Here is a 20,404-nt window from a genome sequence, read left to right as displayed (position 1 = left end):
CCCATGAACCTTTACTTTTGAATTGAAACTTAGCCTAGCATTATAGGGTACCTAAGAGTTACTTCTGAGAGCCTCCTTGTTGCTCAAATGCAGCCTCTCTTTAAACCAAACACAGTGTATAAATGCATTACCTTCCCCCCAGTGTGGGACATGACCCCCAGGGATCAGCCTCCCTGGCAGGGAGGGATTACTACCAAGCACCAACTAGCAATGCAATTGGAAAAAGACCTTGACCAAAATGGTGAAATGGTAAAGAGAAATGAGTTTGCATGTATAAGAGACTTCCAAGTGAGTTGGGAGGTCATTCCAGAGGTTATGCTTATGCACATCTCAGTAGGAGATTTGCTGAGAATCTCCTCATTGACTGCCAAAGTAAATATTGCCTCAAATAGCAGGACTCCTGAGGGCTCTGGAGACACCCAGACACTATAGTCAAGGCAGAAGCTTAGATGTGTGGTGCCCTGCAAGTGGGTCTTACCTGGGAATTTATGGTCCCCAGTGTGACAGAGTTGGACTCATTTGTGGTTTCCCTATACATGGCTCTTCTGCCCCTTCTATTTGAACCTATAATTAGTACTAGAGTTGATAGTTATATGTCCAAGAGACTTAAATCTTTGGGCTGTCCATGTACCAGCTGGACCCTGAATCTCAACAAATTTGCAACACCTACTCTTCAGGTCATTGTGCCCCATTAGGCACTATCTATGCTCTCAAGAGACTCCTGACCCTCTATTTGAGATCATAGCAGGACTCTTCAGGATGGGAGCCCAACACCTTCACACTCATTATATGAGTCTCCACCCACTTGTACAACACACTATGACAAGATGAACAATACACACTCCCTAGAAGCCTGCCCCCAGTTCACCCTGTCCCACAAGCCCCTCACATCCAACACCTTAAACCCATAACCTTCCCTGCCATATTTGCTGAAAGAACATCCCCAACATAGTGGTTTCAACCACATACCCATTGTATTAGTCAGCCAAAGGGGTGCTGATGTAAAATACCAGAAATCTGTTGGCTTTTATAAAGGGTATTTATTTTGGGGTAGTTGCTTACAGTTACCAGGCCATAGAGCATAAGTTACTTCCTTCACCAAAGTCTATTCCACATGTTGGTTCAAGATGTCTGCCAATGTCTGTGAGGGTTCAGGCTTCATGGGTTCCTCTGGGCTCAGCTCTTCTGTTTTCTTCACAAGGTCAGCTGTAGACTACAAGGCTCTCTAGACTTTGCCTCTCTTCACAAGGTCAGCTGTAGATTACCAGGTGAATGGCTCTGTCTCTCTCCCTGGGGTTTCTGCTGTGTCTAAGGAGCCATCTCTTTCTCTGTGTTCTCCTGGCTCATGTCCTTTCTTCCTGGGGCTTCTTTCTCTTTCCTCTGTATGCTTCCTGGGGCTCTAGCTTAAGACTTCAGCATCAAACTCCAACATCAAAACTCCAGCATTAGAAACCCTCAGCTCTGTCCTTTGCTATGCCTTTTATCTCACAAATAAACACCCTAATGGCATGGCTCAATCAAAGCCCTAATCATAACTTAATCATGCCCAGGTATAGACCAGATTACAAACATAATCCAATATCTATTTTTGGAATTCATGACCATATCAAATTGCCACACCCACAAAGTCCCATAGTTCACCTGCACCATCTTCAGCCCTCCCCCCAGTTCCATGAACAATCCAACCCAGCCTTCCCACCCCACCCCTCTCACAGACCAGCATTGCCCAGCCCAAAGCATCACTGCACCACTGTTATGCCCATCCACTGTACAACTACACCCTTCTACCTTATCATAGATTTTGCCCATATGGGCATTGACTAACAACCTTCTTCTCCCTTTCTGTCTTCTGTAAGCCTATCTTCCAGACTCTAGCTGTCTGAGTCTGCTTGATTTGCGTAATTTGTATCAGAGAGGTCATGTAATATTTGTCCTTCAATGCCTAGCTTACTTCATTTAACACGAGGTCCTCAAGATTCATTCATGTTAGTACTGTATTCCTTCTTACAGCTGAGTAATGTTCCATTGTATGTATATACCACATTTTGTTTATTCATTAATCTGTTGATGGGCATTTGGGTAGATTCCAACTTTTGGCAATAGTGAATAATGGTGCTATGAACATCAGTGTGCACATATCTGTTTGTATCCTTGCTTTCAATTCTTCTTGGTATATACCCAGCAGTGAATTGCTGGGTCATATGGCAGATCTATAGTTAGTTTTTTGAGAAACCGCCAAACTGTCGTCCACAATGACTGGACCATTCTACATTCCCCCCAGCAGTGGATGAGCGTTCCCATTCCTCCACATCTTCTCCAATACTTGTAGCCCTCTGTTTTTTTAATGGCTGCTAGCCTAATGGGTGTAAGATGATATCTCATGTGGTTTTGATTTGCATTTCCCTAATAGTGATGTTGAGCATCTTTTCATGTGCTTTTCAGCCATTTTTATTTCTTCTTTGGAGATGTGTCTATTCAAAACACTTGACCATTTTTAAAATGGGTTGTTTGTCTTTTTATTTTTGAGGTGTAGGATTTCTTCATACAAGCTGGACATTAGGCCCCTATCAGATATATGGTTCCCAAATATTTCCTCCATTGAGTAGGCCTCCTTTTCACATTCTCGACAAACACCTTTGAGGTGCAAAAGTTATCAATTTTGAGGAGGTCCCGTTTATCTATTTTTTCTTTCATTGCTCATGCTTTGGGTTTAAAGTGCACAAAATCAAACCATTTCCTAATACAAGATCCTGTGGATGCTTCCTTATTATATCTTCCAAGATCTTTATGTTCTTGGCTCTTATATTTGTATCTTTGATCCATCTTGAGTTAATTTTTGTATAAGGTGTGAGGTGGCATTCTTCAAAAATATGGATATCCTGTTCTCTTAAGCACTATTTGTTGAAGAGACCATTCTCTCCCAGTTGATTGGGCTTTGTAGCCTTTTCAAATATCAGTTGACTGTATAGGTGGGAATCTGTGTCAGAACTCTCAGTTCAGTTCCATTGGTCAGTAAGTCTATCCTTGTGCCAATACCATGCAGTTTTGACCACTGTAACTTTGTGTATGTTTTAAAGTCATGTAGTGTGATTCCTCTGATTTAATTTTTCTTTTTCAATATGTCTTTGGCTATGCAAGGCCCCTTGCACTTCCAAGTAAATTTCATTGTTAACTTTTCCAATTCAGTAAAAAATGCTGTGGTAACTTTTATTGGGATTGTGTTAAATCTGTAAATCAGTTTGGGTAAGATAGGCATCTTAATGATGTTTAGTTTTCCTATCCATGAGCAGGGAATATTCTTACATTTATTTAGGTCTTCTTTGATTTCCTTAACAGCGTTGTGTAGTTTTCTACATATAACTCATTTACATCTTTAGTTAAATTTATTCCTAGGTATTTGATTCTTTTAGCTGCTATTGTAAATGGATTTTTCCCTTGATTTCCTCCTCACTTCACTCATTGTTCGTGTACAGAAATGCTACTGATTTTTGCTCATTGATCTTATAAACTGCCACTTTATTGAACTCATTTATAAGCTTTAGAAGCTTTGTTGTAAATTTCTCAGGGTTTTCTATGTATAGGATCATATCATCTGCAAATAGTGAAATTTTACTTCATCCTTTCCAATTTGAATGACTTTTATATCCTTTTCTTGCCTAAGTCTTCAAGCAAGTATTTCTAACACAATGTTAAATAAGAGCAGTGAAAGTGGGCATCCTTGTCTTGGTTCTAGATCTTAGAGGGGAAGCTTTTAGGATTTCACCATTGAATGTAATGTTAGCTGTGGGTTTTTCATATATATCATTTATCATGTTAAGGGAGTATCCTTCTATTCCTATCTTTTGAAGTGTTTTTATCAGGAAAGGGTGCTGTATTTTGTTGAATGCTTTTTCTGCATCTATAGAGATAATCATGTGATTTTTTTCTTTTGATCTGTTTATGTGATATATTACATTGACTGTTTTTCTCATGTTGAACCATCCTTGCATACCAGGGATGAAACCCACTTGGTCGTGGTGTATAATTCATTTGAAGTATTGTTAAATATGATTCGCAAGTATTTTGTTGAGGATTTTAGCATGTAGGTTCATTAGAGAGAGTGGTCTAAATGTTTCTTTTCTTGTGGAGTCTTTGTTTGACTTTGGTATTAGGATGATGTTGGCATCATTGAATGAGTTATGCAATGTTTTCTCCACTTCTATTTTTTGGAAGAGTTTAAGCATGATTGGTGTCAGTTCTTTGTGGAATGATTGGTAGAATTCCTGTGACACCATCTGGTCCTGTGCTCTTCTTTTTTGGGAGGTTTTTGATGACTAATTCAATGTTGTTGCTTGTGGTCTGCTGAGTTCATCAATTTCTTCTTTCATCAGTGTAGGCTGCTTGTGTGTTTCTAGGAATTTGTCTGTTTCTCTAAATTATCCATCTTGTTGATATACAATTTTTCAAAATATCCTCTTAATGATACTCTTTATTTTTGTGGGATCAGTGGTGATATCCCCTTCCTTGTTTCTTATTTTATGTATTTGCATCTTCTCTCTCTTTTCCTTTGTTAGTCTAGGTAAAGGTTTGTAAATTTTGTTAATCTTCTCAAAGAACCAGTTTTTGGTTTTACTTTTTCTAGTGTTTCCTTATTTTCAATTTCATTTAGTTCTGCTCTAATCTTTTTTATTTCCTTCTTTCTGCTTCCTTTGGGATTAGTTTGTTGTTCTTTTTCTAATTCCTCCAGGTGTGCATTTAGGTCTTTGATTTGAACTCTTTCTTCTTTTTTTCATGTAGGCATTTATGGCTATGAATTTTCCTCTCAGCACAGCTTTTGCTGCATCCCATAGGTTTTAATGTGTTGAGTTGTCATTTTCATTCATTTCAAGGTAGTTACTGATTTCTTTTGCAATTTCCTCCAACACATTCTTTGTTTAAAATTATGTTGTTTAACTGCCATATCTTTGTTCCTAATCTGGTTCTCTGACCCTTAACTGATTTTCTGTTTCATTCCATTGTGGTCAGAGAAATTACTTTGTATAATTTCAATCTTTCTGAATTCACTGAGAGTTGTTCTGTGGTCTAGCACGTTGTCTATCCTGGGGAATGATCCATGTGCTCCTGAGAAGAATGTATATTCTGCTGTATTTGGGTGTGATGATCTGTATATGTCTATAGGTCTAGATCCTATAATGTATTGTTCAAGGTCTTTGTTTCTTTATTGATTCTCTGTTGAGATGTTCCATCTCATGGTGATAATGGTGTATTAAGTCCCCCACTATACTTGTAGAGACATCTATTTCTCCACTTAGTTTTTCCAATGTTTGCCTCATGTATTTTGAGGTGCCCTGGTTAGATGTATAAATGCTTATGATTGCTTTTTCTTCTTGATAGATTATCCCTTTTCTTAATATATAGTGGCCTTCCTTGTCTCTTACAATAGTTTTGCACTTAAAGTCTATTTTGTCTGATATTTGTATAGTTACTCCCACCCTTTTTTGGCTATTGTTTACATGTTAAATTGTTTTTCAGTCATTCACTTTCATCCTCCCTGTGTTCCTGGATCTAAGGTGGGTTTTTTGTAGACAGCATTTAGTTAGGCAATATTTTCCTATCCATTCTGCCTTTCTGTGTCTCTTGACTGGAAAGATTAATCCATTAACATTTCATGTTATTACTGTCAAGCATTTATTTACATTAGTCATATTTTATTTAGATTTATGTATGCCTTATATTGTTTTTAATTTTTTTTTTATCATTTTAGTTGTTCTTACACTCTCTTCCATCTCTCCCTCTCTTATATTTATTCCTTTTGACCTGAAGAACTCCCTTTAGTATACCTTGAAGGGCATATTTCTTATTGACAAACTCAATTTCTTTTTATCTGTGAATATTTTGAACTCTCTCATTTTTGAATGCCAGCTAAGGATAGAGAATTCTTGGCTGGAAGATTTTTTCTTTTAGCACCTTAATATATCATACCACTGCCTTCTTGCCTCCATGGTTTCAAATAAGAAATCAGCACTTAATTTTATCAAGCTTCCCTTGTATGTGATGGATCTCTTTTCTCTTACTGCTTTCAATATTCTCTCTTTGTTTTGAGCATTGGACGATTTGACAAGTGTATGTCTTGGGGTCATCCTGTTAGGATTTATAGTGTTTGGGGTCTGCTGTACTTCCTGGACTTGTACATCCATTTCCCTCAAAAGAGAGAGAGAGAGTTGGGAAATTTTCAGCCATTATTTCCTCCAACACTCCTTCTGCCCTCTTTCCCTTCTCTTCCCCTCTGGGATGCTGATAATGCATATGTTTGTGTGTTTCATGTTGTCATTCATTTGAATGACAAATCTTTAAGTCCCTGCTTGATTTTTTGTATCTTTTTATCTCTCTATTCTACTATCTGACTGATTTCAGCTGTACTGTCTTCCACATTATTGATTCTTTCCTCTGCCTGTTCAAATCTGCTGTTATGTGCTTCCAGTGTGCTTTTGATTTCTTGCATTGTGCCATTCATCACCATCATATCCATTATCTTTTTATGTATGTTTATAATTTCTTCAGTGTGTTTTCCAAGTGTCTTCTTCTTCTTTTTTTTTTAACATACATCCCCACCAGGGGAGATGATAGTGCCTGTTTTTTTTTTTTTAATTTATTTTTTATTTATTTCTCTCCCTTTCCCCACCCCAGTTGTCTCTTCTCTGTGTCCATTCACTGTGTGTTCTTCTATGTCCACTTCTATTCTTATCAGCAGCACTGGGAATCTTTGTCTCTTTTCGTTATGTCATCTTGCTGCGTCATGGGTCAAGGAGGCTCTGGGTTTGAACCCTGGACCTTCCATGTGGTAGGCAGATGCTCTAACCATTAAGCATACCACTTCCCACCCAGTGTCTTCCTTTTTTTTTAAAGATTTATTTTTTATTTATTTCTCTCCCCTTCCCCGCCCCAGTTGTCTGTTCTCTGTGTCCATTCACTGTGTTCTTCTGTGTCCACTTCTATTCTTGTCAGCAGCACTGGGAATCTGTGTCTCTTTCAGTTGCATCATCTTGCTGTGTCAGCTCTCCATGTGTGTGGTGCCATTCTTGGGCAGGCTAAACTTTCTTTTGTGCAAGGCGACTCTTCTTACGGGGCACACTCCTTGCGCATGGGGCTCCCCTCTGTGGGAAACACCCCTGCGTGCCATGGCATTCCTTGTGCGCATCAGCACTGCACATGGGCCAGCTCCACACGGGTCCAGGAAGCCTGGGGTCTGAACCACAGACCTTCCATGTGGTAGGCGGATGCCCCATCCATTGGGCCAAGTCCACTTCCCCCAGTGTCTTCTTAATATCCTTAATCTCTTCCATCACTTCATTAGGTTGATTCATGATATTTGTTTGGACATCTCTGATTAGTTGTTCCATGTTCTGCATCCCCTCCTGTTTTTTAGTTTGTTCATTGAACTGGGCCAGGTCTTTCTGTTTCTTAGTATGGCTTATAATTTTTTGTTGATATCTAGGCATCTCTTTGTCTTGATGGGTTTATTCTATTGATTAGATTATCTTTCTACTCTTGGGTTTTATTTTATTGTTTTTTTTTTGTGTTTGTGGTAAGGGTTCACTTTGACACTTGGTTCTTCTTATTCTATTTCCTTGCTGTTGTCTATGTTTCTGTTTTCCTTTGGCTTCTTTATCTTTCCAGTACCTTCCTAGATGACTCAGAGCACCTTTCTGTTCTATATATAGCCAAAGCTGCTCCTTCAGATAGGTTTCTGTCCCTCTTTCCACTCCTTTGTTGTGAGAGAGTCAGACTCTGACTACCCACCTCTGTGCCAATTTCCTGGAACTCCACTCACTTCTTCTTACAGCTAAATAGTATTCCATCATTTGTATATACCACATTTTGTTTATCCATTTATTGGTTGATGGGCACTTAAGTTGTTTCCATCTTTTAGAAATTGTGAATAGTGCTACTATGAACGATAGTGTGCAAATATATGTTCATATTTTTGCTGTCAATTCTTCTGAATATATTCCTCTTAGCAGGATTGCTGGGCCATATGGCAGTTCTATAGGACATTTTGATTTTGGACTTCTAGCCTCCAAAACTGTGAGACAATAAATTCATGTTGTTTAAGCCAATAAGTCTGTGGTATTTGGTAGAGCTGCCCTGGAAATTAAGACAGGAGTAGTTAGCTATTGGAAGAGACTGGACACAAGTGTTCCAGGCCAAGGGAACAGAATGAGTGAAGGTTCAAGGTGAATATGGTGTGTTTAGGGAGAATGAAATCCATTGTGAAGATGAGATTGGGAAGGTAGGCAGGTCAAGATAATGTGGGATGTTGATGATCATATTAAGCTTATGTTAAGATTTTGGGCTCTGTTTTTAAAAACAATAGGAAGTGCCCAGAATGTATGCATTTCTTATAGGCTGCTGGCTGACTGGATTTTCTGTCTAGTCTTTGGATAAATGGGAAATCATTTTGGTAGAAGCTTTTGGATCTTACCCATACCTTCTTCTCCACTTTTTCCAGACACAGGAGAATGTTTTACTTTCCTATCTTTTGCAGGTAGGTGGGGACAGGTGACTACTTTTGGTTAATGGGTGTTATTTCTAGGTTGAAGCGTTTATTGTCAATAATTGCCAAGATGAGACCCTCCAACTGTCCTGAATTGCCAAGATGAGACCCTCCAACATTCATGTTCCTGTCATGTCAACTGTGCAGGCTGCATGTTTTAGATGTTACAGATATAGGGTGGTGAAAATACCAAGACTGGAATAATGGGATATTGCATGGAGGAGTTGCTCAGGGGAGTCTTCTGGACCTGCAGCAGATTTTGAATTAGAAATAAGATTTTGTTTATGGTAAGCTCTTGATATTTTGGCATTGCTACTGCATAACCTAACTTTTTTTCTGACTAACTGATCATCAGAATGAACTTGGGGATCATTTTAAACATGGAGAATTTTGGACAGCCACTCATCCTATTCTGGCATAGGTCTCAGATAGAGGTGGGTAATTTATTGGTATGTGTCATATTTAAAAACCACTGATTCTAGTAGTTGTCTTTGGTCAGGATTCTAAGAACTGGTCATATGAACTGAATTGTTCTGGACTGCCACAAATATAGCATATGATATTTTATAAAAAAATGGAAGCAAATATTTTAAAGTCAATGGGGATTGTCTTGGGGATCCTGGGATACCCCTTGGGATAACACTGTTTTCAAGAATTCCAGAAAAACCAGGCTTTAATAAAGTGCCCTGTATTTTATGTGGCCTGCAAAGAGAGAAACTTGACTCAAGGAGGAAGGCATTTCTACTTAAGAGAGAAGATACATAGTTTATGTAGTGATAGGTCTGATTCACACAATTCACTTGCAACTTGGGTGAATATAATGCCATTTTTCTACAATAAACTATTTTGTATAGTAAATATATGATAAAATACTTTTATATATCTCTAGGTTGAATATTGCATTCCAGGGGAAATTTGCACAGGAACTTTGTATACCCTGTTGAATGACTATTCCAAGAGGGAGTGAAGAGCTCTGGAAAATCTTGGTAAGCTCCTTGCTTTTTCCTAGAAAAGATAGCAAAAGGCATAGCTGTTTTACATTTAAATTCTTACATGCATGTATATATTTGTATTTTTGTATTTAAAATGGAAAAAGAGCTTTTGTTCATTTGTCTCTTCTATTAGTTTTTTATGCTCTTGAGTATTTGGAATATAAATATTTTGCCAAATCCTCCATCAAATCTTACAATTCAGTTTATGTAAGGAAGGAACAAGCAGACTAGTTCTTAAAATATTTTAAGAACATGTGCTAACAGGGTTCTTTTTTCTCAAGATTTATCATTGTGACCTAAGGTATCTTTACTCTGTAGTGAAGGAAGTGAGACTGAAAATTGGCAGATTGATAAAGGCCACTTGTCAGTTAGAGACAAAGCCTATAGTCTGACCCTAAAGTTGAGCTCCAGATAAATTATAACAGCAAAGATTTTTGGGCCTGTCATTTATAATAGGAGTTCATAAAAATATATGGGATACATTTAGGGATTTCAGTGGATGTCTAATTGAATATGAGGCAGCTGTTGTAAATACCAAACAGTCAAACAAAAACAAATGTGTAGAACATAGAGTGCACAGAGCTGGAAAGACTTTTCATTGCTTATCTTTTGTTCATACCCCTACTGGGAAGAATATTGTTTATGTCAGAATAGACTAGGTTGTGCTATAATAACAAACAGTTAAAAAATCTTAGTGGCTTGACACAAACAAAGGTTTATTTATCACTCATATATCATTGCTGCAATCAACTCACAACAGGTTTACTCTAAGGGAAGGTGACGCAGAACTTACAGAAATATCGGACAAAGAGAAACATGAGAGAGGAACCAAGGATGGAACAGGGGACTCACAGCTTCTGGAACTGAGAGCCTCGACCCTAGTTTCTGCACCGTATTTATTAGGAACTCCAAAGCAGCTGTGCCTCAGCAGCATGGCAATGTTTACTTAACTGGGGACAAGTGCAGCAAATAGGGAACAGGTAAGCCAGTTTCCCACAACATGTCCCCCTTTTTGTTTTTGTAAGGCAACGGAGGCAGATTGCAGATTCGGTGGTTTCTTGCTGCTTTCAAAAGAAACAAAGACAAACATCAACATTTCTCCCAGAATACCTCCTCCCTAACTTTTCCCCCAACTCATAGGGTTTAGCGGCTGTAGTCCATCGACAATTCCAGCCATGTTTATATTTTGTAATTTTCTTCCAAGTTTAGAACAGCGTTTTATACATAATCCATAACCACAGCAGATTATACAAACTTCCAACTAGCGATGATTTATTTCTCATGGACTTAAGATTTCCTAACAGCAAGGCTATATAGGCCAGTACTTGATCAAAAATGATCTCATTTTTCCCAATTTGTATAGTCTGAGGCATAGACAATGACAAATTATTGTTACTTCCCCATTTTGGGCTGTGGGACAGCTGGAAGTTTATCACATAATTTCTTTTTTTTTTGTCTTTATTTTTTAATATTACATTCAAAAATATGAGGTCCCCATATATCCCCCACCCCCCTCACCCCACTTCTCCCCCCTTAACAACAATCTCCTCCATCATCATGAGACATTCATTGCATTTGGTGAATACATCTCTGAACACCGCTGCACCTCATGATCAATGGTCCACACCATAGCCCACGCTCTCCCATGTTCCACCCAGTGGGCCATGGGAGGACATACAATGTCTGGTAACTGTCCCTGCAGCATCACCCAGGACAATTCCAAGTCCCGAAAACACCTCCACATTTTATCTCTTCCTTCCATTCCCTACCCCCAGCAGCCACCATGGCCACTTTCTCCACACCAATGCCACATTTTCTTTGATTACTAATCACAATAGTTCATGAATAGATTATCAGTAAGTCCACCTTAATCCATACTCTATTCTTCCATCCTGTAGACCCTGGAATGGTTGTGTCTACTCCACATCTATATCAAGAGGGGGCTTAGATTTCACATGGATGCTGGATGCAATCCTCCTGCTTTCAGTTGTAGGCACTCTTGGCTCCATGGTGTCATGGTTGACCTTCTTCAACTCCATGTTAGCTGAGTGGGGTAAGTCCAATAAACCAGAGTTATCACATAATTTCAATGCCTTCCTTGGTCCTGCTCTTAGCATCTTCACTGGACCTGGGGCCACAACTTGGTGTTGAATTTAAACTTAGTCCATCATTGTGAGGACTCTTTTTCCAGGCAGAAAACAATAGCTGACCTGTTATAAGAGTTCTGTTGCCAGTATCTGTAGTAGTGAAAGCTATCTTGCCCCTTCCAAGAGCAGGAGGGTGCTCATGTCACAGTCATTGAAGTGAGCATTATGGCCACAAGCTGTTGGTGAATAGCAGGCAGCAGGAACTGCTGTGTTAGGCACCACAAGGTCTGGTATTCATGATGTTCACTTTTCCAGTGGAGCCACTCTGCTTCATTCTCAGGTGTCAGTTGTATGGCTCTGGATCTTCATGAGGCATCTGCCTCAGCAGTCCTGAGAGGGATGTTAGAGGAGTGGGCAGAGACATTACTGGCATTTACCTATCACTGCTGGCAGCTATCCCAGATGTTCTTCTACAGCTCTCTCCCCCATAGAGGATGATTCACAACAGTCCATTGTTTCTGTTTTGCTTTAGTATTTGCAGTCCACCTCTGGATAGGAATGGCAGTCTTCAGAGTGACCAGACACTATTGGGTTAGATCTTTCACTTTTGGCAGGGCTTCCTATGCTGCACACAATTGTTTTTTATATTATACATTTTGCCTCTTCCCACAATTGTGACTAAAACCCAAGGGGTGCTCGATTAGAATATTGTTTTTGCCACAAACCCCACACAAAGCCAATATTGGTGCTGGCCACAGCCAATTCACAGGCTAAGTCAATATCCACCTTCCCCCTCTTTTTTTATTTTTTAAAGAGCCTGCTGGAGGTCCTCCTACTCCCATGAAGGACCCTTCCTAATTAACACATCTTAGTGAGGGATAAAAGATTTCTAGTATTCCAATAATATTATAAATTCTATTAATATAAGAAAACATTGTACTTTATAAAATACAGTAGGTAGTATAGTTTTGTCTTACCCAACCAAACAACATTTAATAATTTGATAGAGTAGCAGGGACCTTACAGTTGTCCCAATTGTTTGCCTATTCCAGGTCCTTAATACCATTGTCTCTGATGTTTCTTAGTAGGGTCACTGCCACAGGTTTCTTCTCTGCAGTCAGATTTATTGCTATCAGGCCAGGGCAGAGAGCCTTGAAGAACTGCAAAAGTTCATTGCTGACCTTTTCACACAGTTTTTGCACTTTTTGTATTCATTCAGGCGTGTTTTACTTTTACAAAACACATTATCTCTGAGTGCTACCCCAATACTTTTACAAGTTACTATATGCATAATAGTTCTGTCCCACATATCCCCATACTAACCATTTTATTTTAGGACAAAACATACCTTATAACATTTCAGTTAGCATTCCCACAAACATTTTATCTTTTTCAATATTTGCTTAACTTTTACATCTTTCATTATATCCTTTCTTTCTCTTTTTTCTTTCTTTCTTCTCTTTTTCTTCCTTTTTCTCTTTCTATCTCTTCCTTCCTTTTTCTCATTATTTTTCCTTTTTCTTCTTTCCTTCCTTTTTTCTTTCTTCCTTTTTTCTTTTTTCCTTCCTTTTTCTCTCTTTTCTCATTCTTCCTTCCTCTCTCTTTCTTCCCTTCCTTTTCCTCTTTCTTTTTTTCCCTTCCTCTTTTTCCCTTCCTTTCTTTCTTCTTCTTTCTTCTTTCTTTTTTCTTTCTTTGTCTTTCTTTTTCTTTTTTCCACACACAGTTACAATACACACACTGACCTTGAACAAACAAACACAAAAGCAGTTCCAAATCTATTAATCTAGAATTTCTTCACTGCTTCCTTTTATAATCCAACATTTCTTTTCCAGTTTTCCTCCTTTCAATTTCCTTCTTAATCTTTCTGTCCCCAAGTCATACTTGCTTTATGATGCCATGCTTGAACAAGTTTTATAGTTTAGATACTTTGATGCAAAGCCATTTTAGTCTTTGGAATGAGACCCAGTCATGCAGTTTCCAGAGTCTGTTTCTCCAGCTACATGACTAGAGGTTCTGGGTTCCATAGGAAATTTTGTTGTCCCTTGGCGTTCATGCTATGGCTTTATCTGATGAGCTGGTACCCACACAGGACGTTCTCTGTCTCCTGGGGGAAAAAAGCAAACTCTCGAGGACTTCAAAGGCTTTCTGAACCACTCAGGACCCTGTGCCATTACACCAACTTTAGTTTTGCTTGAGGCGAACCTTCTTCCCTTCAGGTTCCTGGTCGGGCACCAGTTGCTGCCAGCCTTTCCTTCAGGCCCCACATTGGGCACCAGTTGCTGCAATCAGCTTACAATAGATTTGCTCAAAGGGAAGGCAATGCAGAAGTTAAATAAATAATGGACAAAGAGAAATACGAGAGAGGAACCAAGGACGAAACTAGGGGGCTATCAGCTTTCAGAACTGAGAGCTTTGACCCTAGTTTCCACATCATATTTATTAGGAACTCCAAAGCAGCTGTTCCTCATCAACACAGCAACATTTGCAATAACTGGGGACAAGTGCAACAAATAGGTGACAGGTAAGCCAGTTTCCCATAACATGTCATGTCCAATGGAGGTCAGTAGGAACTCACTCAGCTCCACACAGACCTGTACTTGGACTGATAGAGATTCCACACTCTTGTAAGTCACAATGTGAAACACATGACCTTCTTGGTCTTTGTAACAAGGAAGAAAACACTGGAGGGTCACACATAGGCAATTAAATGCTCCAGCATGGAAATAATGCATGCCACTTCCAGTCACAAACCATGGGACAGAACTGGGATATGGCTCTGCCTACCAGCAAAGGGGTAGGGAAGTAGAATTTTTCTGTGTACCAGGAAAGAGAGGAAACCTGAATACAGGTTAGTACTAGAAATACCTGTCATAAATACTTTTCCCCTTTCAGACCCCACTTTGTTATTTTTTCATTCATTCATTTATTCATTCATTTATTCAACAAAGATGTGCTGAATAAAACACTGTTTCCACCTTTGTGGTGCTTATAGTCTTGAGAGAAAGAGACAAATAACCAGATAACAATTCCATTATAAACTTTAATAAATGCTCTGAAGAAAAGACCAGTGGCAAAAAGAAAATTAAATCACTAGATGATTTTATGAGTTAGGCCAATAAAAATAAATCAATAAAGCAAAAATATGCAAGTGATTTTCAGAATCTTTCTTTCCTCAATTAGTAATTACCATAAACATTAACACTTTTTTTGATTTCGGTTACCCCAGAAGCAGATACTTGAGATAAAGTTTCAAGTAGTTTATTTGGGGGGAAGGAGTGAAAGAAAACATTGGTAGAGGAGTGGGGAAGTGAGACAAGGAAGGAAAGGTGGCCTATAAAGGCTGTGTTATCAAGCCAGCTGCCAGTGTGTTGATGGTAGCTTGATCTCACTGGGTAAACTCTGGGAGTCAGTCTGAAACACAAGCTGGCATAGGGCCTGCCTCTCAGAGATTTCTATATCAGTCTTCACTGTCCTGCTCTCTCTCTAAGCTTTCTTCCTGTCTGTCTGAGTGTCTCTTTATTTTATTTTATTTTTTAAAAATATATTTGTTTATTTCTCTCCCCTCCACCCCCGCCCCCCCGCTGTCTGTTCTCTGTTTCTATTTGCTGCATCGTCTTCTTTGTCTGCTTCTGTTGTTGTCAGCAGCATGGGAATCTGTGTTTCTTTTTGTTGCATCATCTTGTTGTGTCACCTCTCCGTGTGTGCGGCACCATTCCTGGGCAGGCTACACTTGCTTTTGAGCTGGGCGGCTCTCCTCACAGGGCACACTCCTTGCGCGTGGGGCTTCCCTACGCGGGGACACCCCTGCGTGGCATGGCACTCCTTGTGCGTATCAGCACTGCACATGGGCCAGCTGCACACGGGTCAAGAAGGCCCAGGGTTTGAACCACGGACCTCCCATGTGGTAGACGGACACCCTAACCACTGGGCCAAGTTCACCACCTGAGTGTCCCTTTATATCAGACTCAGCAAGAAGGTGGGGACTCAACCTGAGTTATGCCTTACTGATGTGGTTGATTCAAAAAGCCCTCAAAGCAACCTTGACAGGTAATCTAATCAAAGGCCTCTCAACTGAATTTAATATAATTAAAAGGTATCACACCTGGAGGAATTGTTTACAAATATAATCTTTCTCTTTTTGGGATTCATAAATAATCTTGAACTGCCCACCATATAAAGTTATAAATGTCCATTTAAGTGTGGCTTTAGATACATCACATAAGGTTAGATGTTGTGTTTTTATTTTCATTCAGTTTAACATATTATCTAATTTTCCCTGTGATTTCTTCTTTGACCTACTGATTAATGGAAATGTGTTGCTTAATTTTCAGGTATTTGATGGGTTTCCTAGATTTCTCTCTATTGTTGATTTCTGGTTAAATGGTTTAAGAAAAATATAGTGTGCTTTCAATCCATATTAGGTTTATTGAGACTTGTTTCATGGCCTAACACATGGTCAGTCTTGTAGACTGTTCCAGGTGCACTGGAAAAGAATGTTCTACTGTTGTTTGTTGGGATGTTTTACGTAGATCAGTTGATCAAGTTAGTTGGTAGAGTTGGTCTTCTTAACCCTTACAGATTTTCTGTCTAGGTATTCTATCAATTACTGACATAGAAATATGATATCTCCAACCTTAATTTTTTTATTAGAGTAGTTCTAGGTTTACAGAAAAATCATGCAGAAAGCATGGAGTTCTCATTTAAACCCCTCCCCTTGGACATACAATTTTCCCTACTGTTACTTTGCAATTATTATTACAATTATTGTTAATAGTTATTATTAGTTTTTCCTACTAATACTTTACAGTTGTGTGGTACTTTTGGTACAACTGGTAAAACATTATGATTATAGTAATACTATTAACTGAGGTTCACTGTTTGTGTTATGCAGTTCTATGATTTTAAATTTTTAAATTCTAGTAAGATATATATCACCTAAAATTTCCCATTTTTAACCTCATTCCAATATACAATTCAGCAGTGATACATATAGTCACAATGTTCTACTACCATCACCACCATCTACTACCAAAACTTTTCTAAACAAAAACTCTGTACCAATTAAGCATTAACTTCCATTCTCTACCCCCCACCCCGGATCCTGGTGACCTGTATTCTAGTTTCTGACTCAATGAATTTGCATATCTTAATCATACATATATATATAATATATACATATGTATGTATAGCTCTTATGAAACTTATCCCTTTGGGTCTTGCTTATTTCATTTAGCATTATTTCTTTAAGTTTCATCCATGTTGTAGTATATATCAGAACTTCATTACTTTTTATGGGTGAATCATATTCATTCATATGTATATACAACATTGTGTTTACCCATTCATCAGTTGGTGGACACTTCGGTTGCTTCTATCTTTTAGCAATTTTGAGTAATGCCTCTATGAACATCAGTGTGCAAATATCTTTTTGAATTCCTGTTTTCAATTCTTTTGGGTAGGTTGGCTCTATGGTAATTCTTTACTTAGCTTTCTGAGGGACTGCCAAACTGTTTTCAACAGCAGCTGCACCATTTGAAATTCTCCCAGCAGTGAATGAATGTTCCTATTTCTCCACATCTTTTTCAACACTTATTTTCCATTTTTAAAAATAGTAGCCATTCTAATGGCTGTGAAATGTAATCTAATTGTGGTTTTGATTTGCATTTCCCTAATGGCTAAAGATGTAGAGCATCTTTTCTTATGCTTTATGGCCATTTGTATATCTTCTTTGGAGAAAACTTATTCAAGCGTTTTGCCCATTTAAAAAATTAGATTGTCTTTTGTTTTTGGGTTGTAGAATTTCTTTATTCTGGATAGTAAATCTTTATCAGATATGTGGTTTCCAAATATTTTCTCTTATTGTGTAGGTTGTTTTTTATTTCATTATAAAGTTCTCTGATGGATAAAAGTTTTAAGTTTTGATGAAGTCCCATTTATCTGTTTTTTCTTTATCTTATGCATTTGATGTAAAGTCTAAGAAACCATTACCTACCACAATGTCCTGAAGTAGTTTCCCTATGTTTTCTTCTAGGAGTTTTATAGTTTTGGTTTTTATGGTTAGATCTTTGAACCATTTTGAGTCAATTTTTGTATATGGTGTGAGGTAGGGGTTCACCTTTTTTCTTTTGCATGTGGATATCCAGTTTACCCAGCATCATTTGTTGTAGAGACAGTTCTTTCCCCACTGAGTGAAATTGGCACTTTGTCAAAAATTAATTGGTCACAGATGCTGTATTAGTCAGGCAAATGAGTGTTGGCTCATGCAAAGTACCAGAAATCTTTTGGCTTTAATGAAGGGTATTTATTTAGGGTAGAATCTTATGTTACAAGGTCCTAAAGAGTCAACTCAAGGTACCATAAGAGGTACTTTCTCACCAAAGATGATTGCCAGTCTTTTCGATAGTTCAGACTTCCTTCTTCCTCTTAAGGACCCATGGTCCCAGCTTCTTCCAATCTCAGCTGTAGGCTGGCCTAGGGCTCATTTCTTTCTGGGCTTAGCTGCTCTGTTCTTTTTACAAGATCAGCTGTAAACTATCAGGTGAATGGCTTATCTTTCCCCGGGGCTCCAGGATCCAAACTGACAAAATTCTCTCTCTCTTCTTCTGTATGTTCTTCTGTGTGTTTTCTTGAGTGAGTGTCCATTTATATAGCCCACCAAGTGTGCAGGAACTCGATCCTGAGTTGCACTCTACTGATGTGGTCAAATCAAAGCCCTAATCTTGATTTAATCAAGTAAACATAAAGCCTTTGAATTTAATAAAATCAAAGGTTATCACACCCAGCGAAGCAGACTAGTTTACAAACATAATCAATATCTTTTTTTTGGAATTCATAAATAATATTAAACTGCTACCAATGTGAAGGTTTGTGTCTGAACTTTCAATTCTATTACATTAGTCTATATGTCTGTACCTGGGCTGGTACCACACTCTTCTGATTACTGTTGATGTGTAATAAGTTTTAAAATAGGGAAGTTGAATTCTCCAGCTTTATTTTTCTTTTTTCAAGATAGTTTTGGCTGTCTGAGACCCTTACTCTTCCATATAAATTTACTGAATTATTTTTACATTTCTGCAAAGAAGGCTGTTGGAATTTTGACTGGGATTGCATTGAATCTGTAATTTCCTTCATGTAAAATTGATATCTTAACATTTAGTTTTCCAATTCATGAACACACAATGTTCTTCCATTTTATTTAGGTCTTTATTTCTATCAGTAATGTTTTGTAGTTTTCTGTGTAAAAATTCTTTACATCCTTGATTAAATTTATTCCTAATTATTTGATTCTTTTAGTTGCTATTGTAAATGGATTTTTTCTTGGTTTCCTCTTCAGATTGTTCATTAATATTGTATAGAAACATGGCTTACATTCATGTCTTGATTTTGTAATCTGCCACTTTGCTGAATTAATTTATTAGCTAAAGTAGTTTTTTGGTAGTTTTTTGGGGGATTTTTCTATGTATAGGATCATGTCATCTGCAAATAGTGTAAGACTTACTTCTTCCTTTCCAATTTGGATGCTTTTAATTTCTTTTTCTTATCTTACTGCTCTGGCAAGGACTTCCAGCACAATGTTGAATAACCATGGTGATAGTAGGCATCCTTGTCTTGTTCCTGATATTAGTGGGAGAGCTTACAACATTTCACTGTTGAGAACAGTATTAGCTGTGTGTTTTTGATATGTGCTTTGGGTTTCCTGGGCTTCTTGAATGTGTATATTTATGTCTTTTGGTAAATTTGGGAAGTTTCTGCCATTATTTCTTTTCATATTCCTTCTGTCTCTTTCTCTCTTTCTTCACCTGCTGTATTAAACCTTTTATTATTAAGAAATGTCCCTCTTGTTTTTAGTTATTGTATTGCCTAAAATCTATTTTGCTGGATATTAATGTAGCTGCTCTATCTCTCTTATTGTTTCCATAATATATCTATTTCCATCATTTTATTTTTAACCTATTAGTATATTTTATTAAAAGTATGTAAAGTCTCTTATAGGTGACATATATTTAGATCTTGCTTTTAAAATTCACTTTGGCAAATATCTGCTTTTTTGATTGAAAATATTTAGTCCTTTTGCATTTAATGTAATTATTGACATGGTCAGATTTATGTAGGACATTTTTCCTTTTGTTTTCTATGTTTCTTTTTTTTGTTCCTATAGTCCTCTACTGTTTCCTTTTGTGTTAACCAATATTATTAAATTAGAGTTACTTTCTTAGTGGTTGCTCTAGAGATTATATAAGTATGTTTAAGTTTTTACAACCTAATTTGCGTGAATACTGACTTACTTACTGTAAAACATAGCTCTTTTGCTCCTGTGTAGTTCCATTTTCTTCCCCCACTTTTGTGCTATTAATATTATTGTCAAATATATTTCATATATTTCATTCATATGTGTTTTAAACCTAACAATTCATTTTTTATCCCCTCCTTGTGACTTTTTGCATGCTGTCTGCTCTCTGTGTCCATTTCCCTGTACATTCTCCTGTGTCTGTATTTATTTATTTCCCCTCTCCCCGTTTGTGGCTTGCTTGCTGTCTGTTCTCTGTGTTAATTCACTGCCAGCTCTTCTGTGTTCTTGCTTGTCTCCCTTCTTTTGTTGCTTCATCTTTGCTGAGTCAGCTCTCTGTGGCGTCTGAAGGCCGGGTGGTGCTCCACAGTGTGCAGGCAAGCCTGCCTTCACAAGGAGCTCCTGGGATGTGAACCAAGGGCCTTCAATATGGTAAACAGGAGCTCATCTGAATGAACCACATCTGCTTCCCCTAACAATTCATTTTTAAAGAATTATTGTTCTA

At 38.0% G+C, this 20,404-nt stretch overlaps 1 long non-coding RNA gene across 1 annotated transcript in view; it reads left to right on the top strand.

The window, feature by feature from the left end:
* The window catches only part of LOC111766782 (uncharacterized), a 114,207-nt gene that overhangs the window by 32,863 nt on the left and 60,940 nt on the right, over positions 1-20,404 (top strand). Inside the window, exons 5-7 of the long non-coding RNA XR_002798749.3 lie at positions 9,423-9,519; positions 10,286-10,505; positions 11,424-11,578. This is a non-coding gene — a long non-coding RNA (uncharacterized lncRNA). The remainder of the gene's footprint in view (positions 1-9,422; positions 9,520-10,285; positions 10,506-11,423; positions 11,579-20,404) is intronic.

The sequence above is a fragment of the Dasypus novemcinctus genome, chromosome 13, assembly GCF_030445035.2.
Source record: "Dasypus novemcinctus isolate mDasNov1 chromosome 13, mDasNov1.1.hap2, whole genome shotgun sequence".
In the NCBI taxonomy this organism is placed as follows: Eukaryota; Metazoa; Chordata; class Mammalia; order Cingulata; family Dasypodidae; genus Dasypus; species Dasypus novemcinctus.
This window is presented reverse-complemented; position numbering and strand designations above follow the sequence as displayed.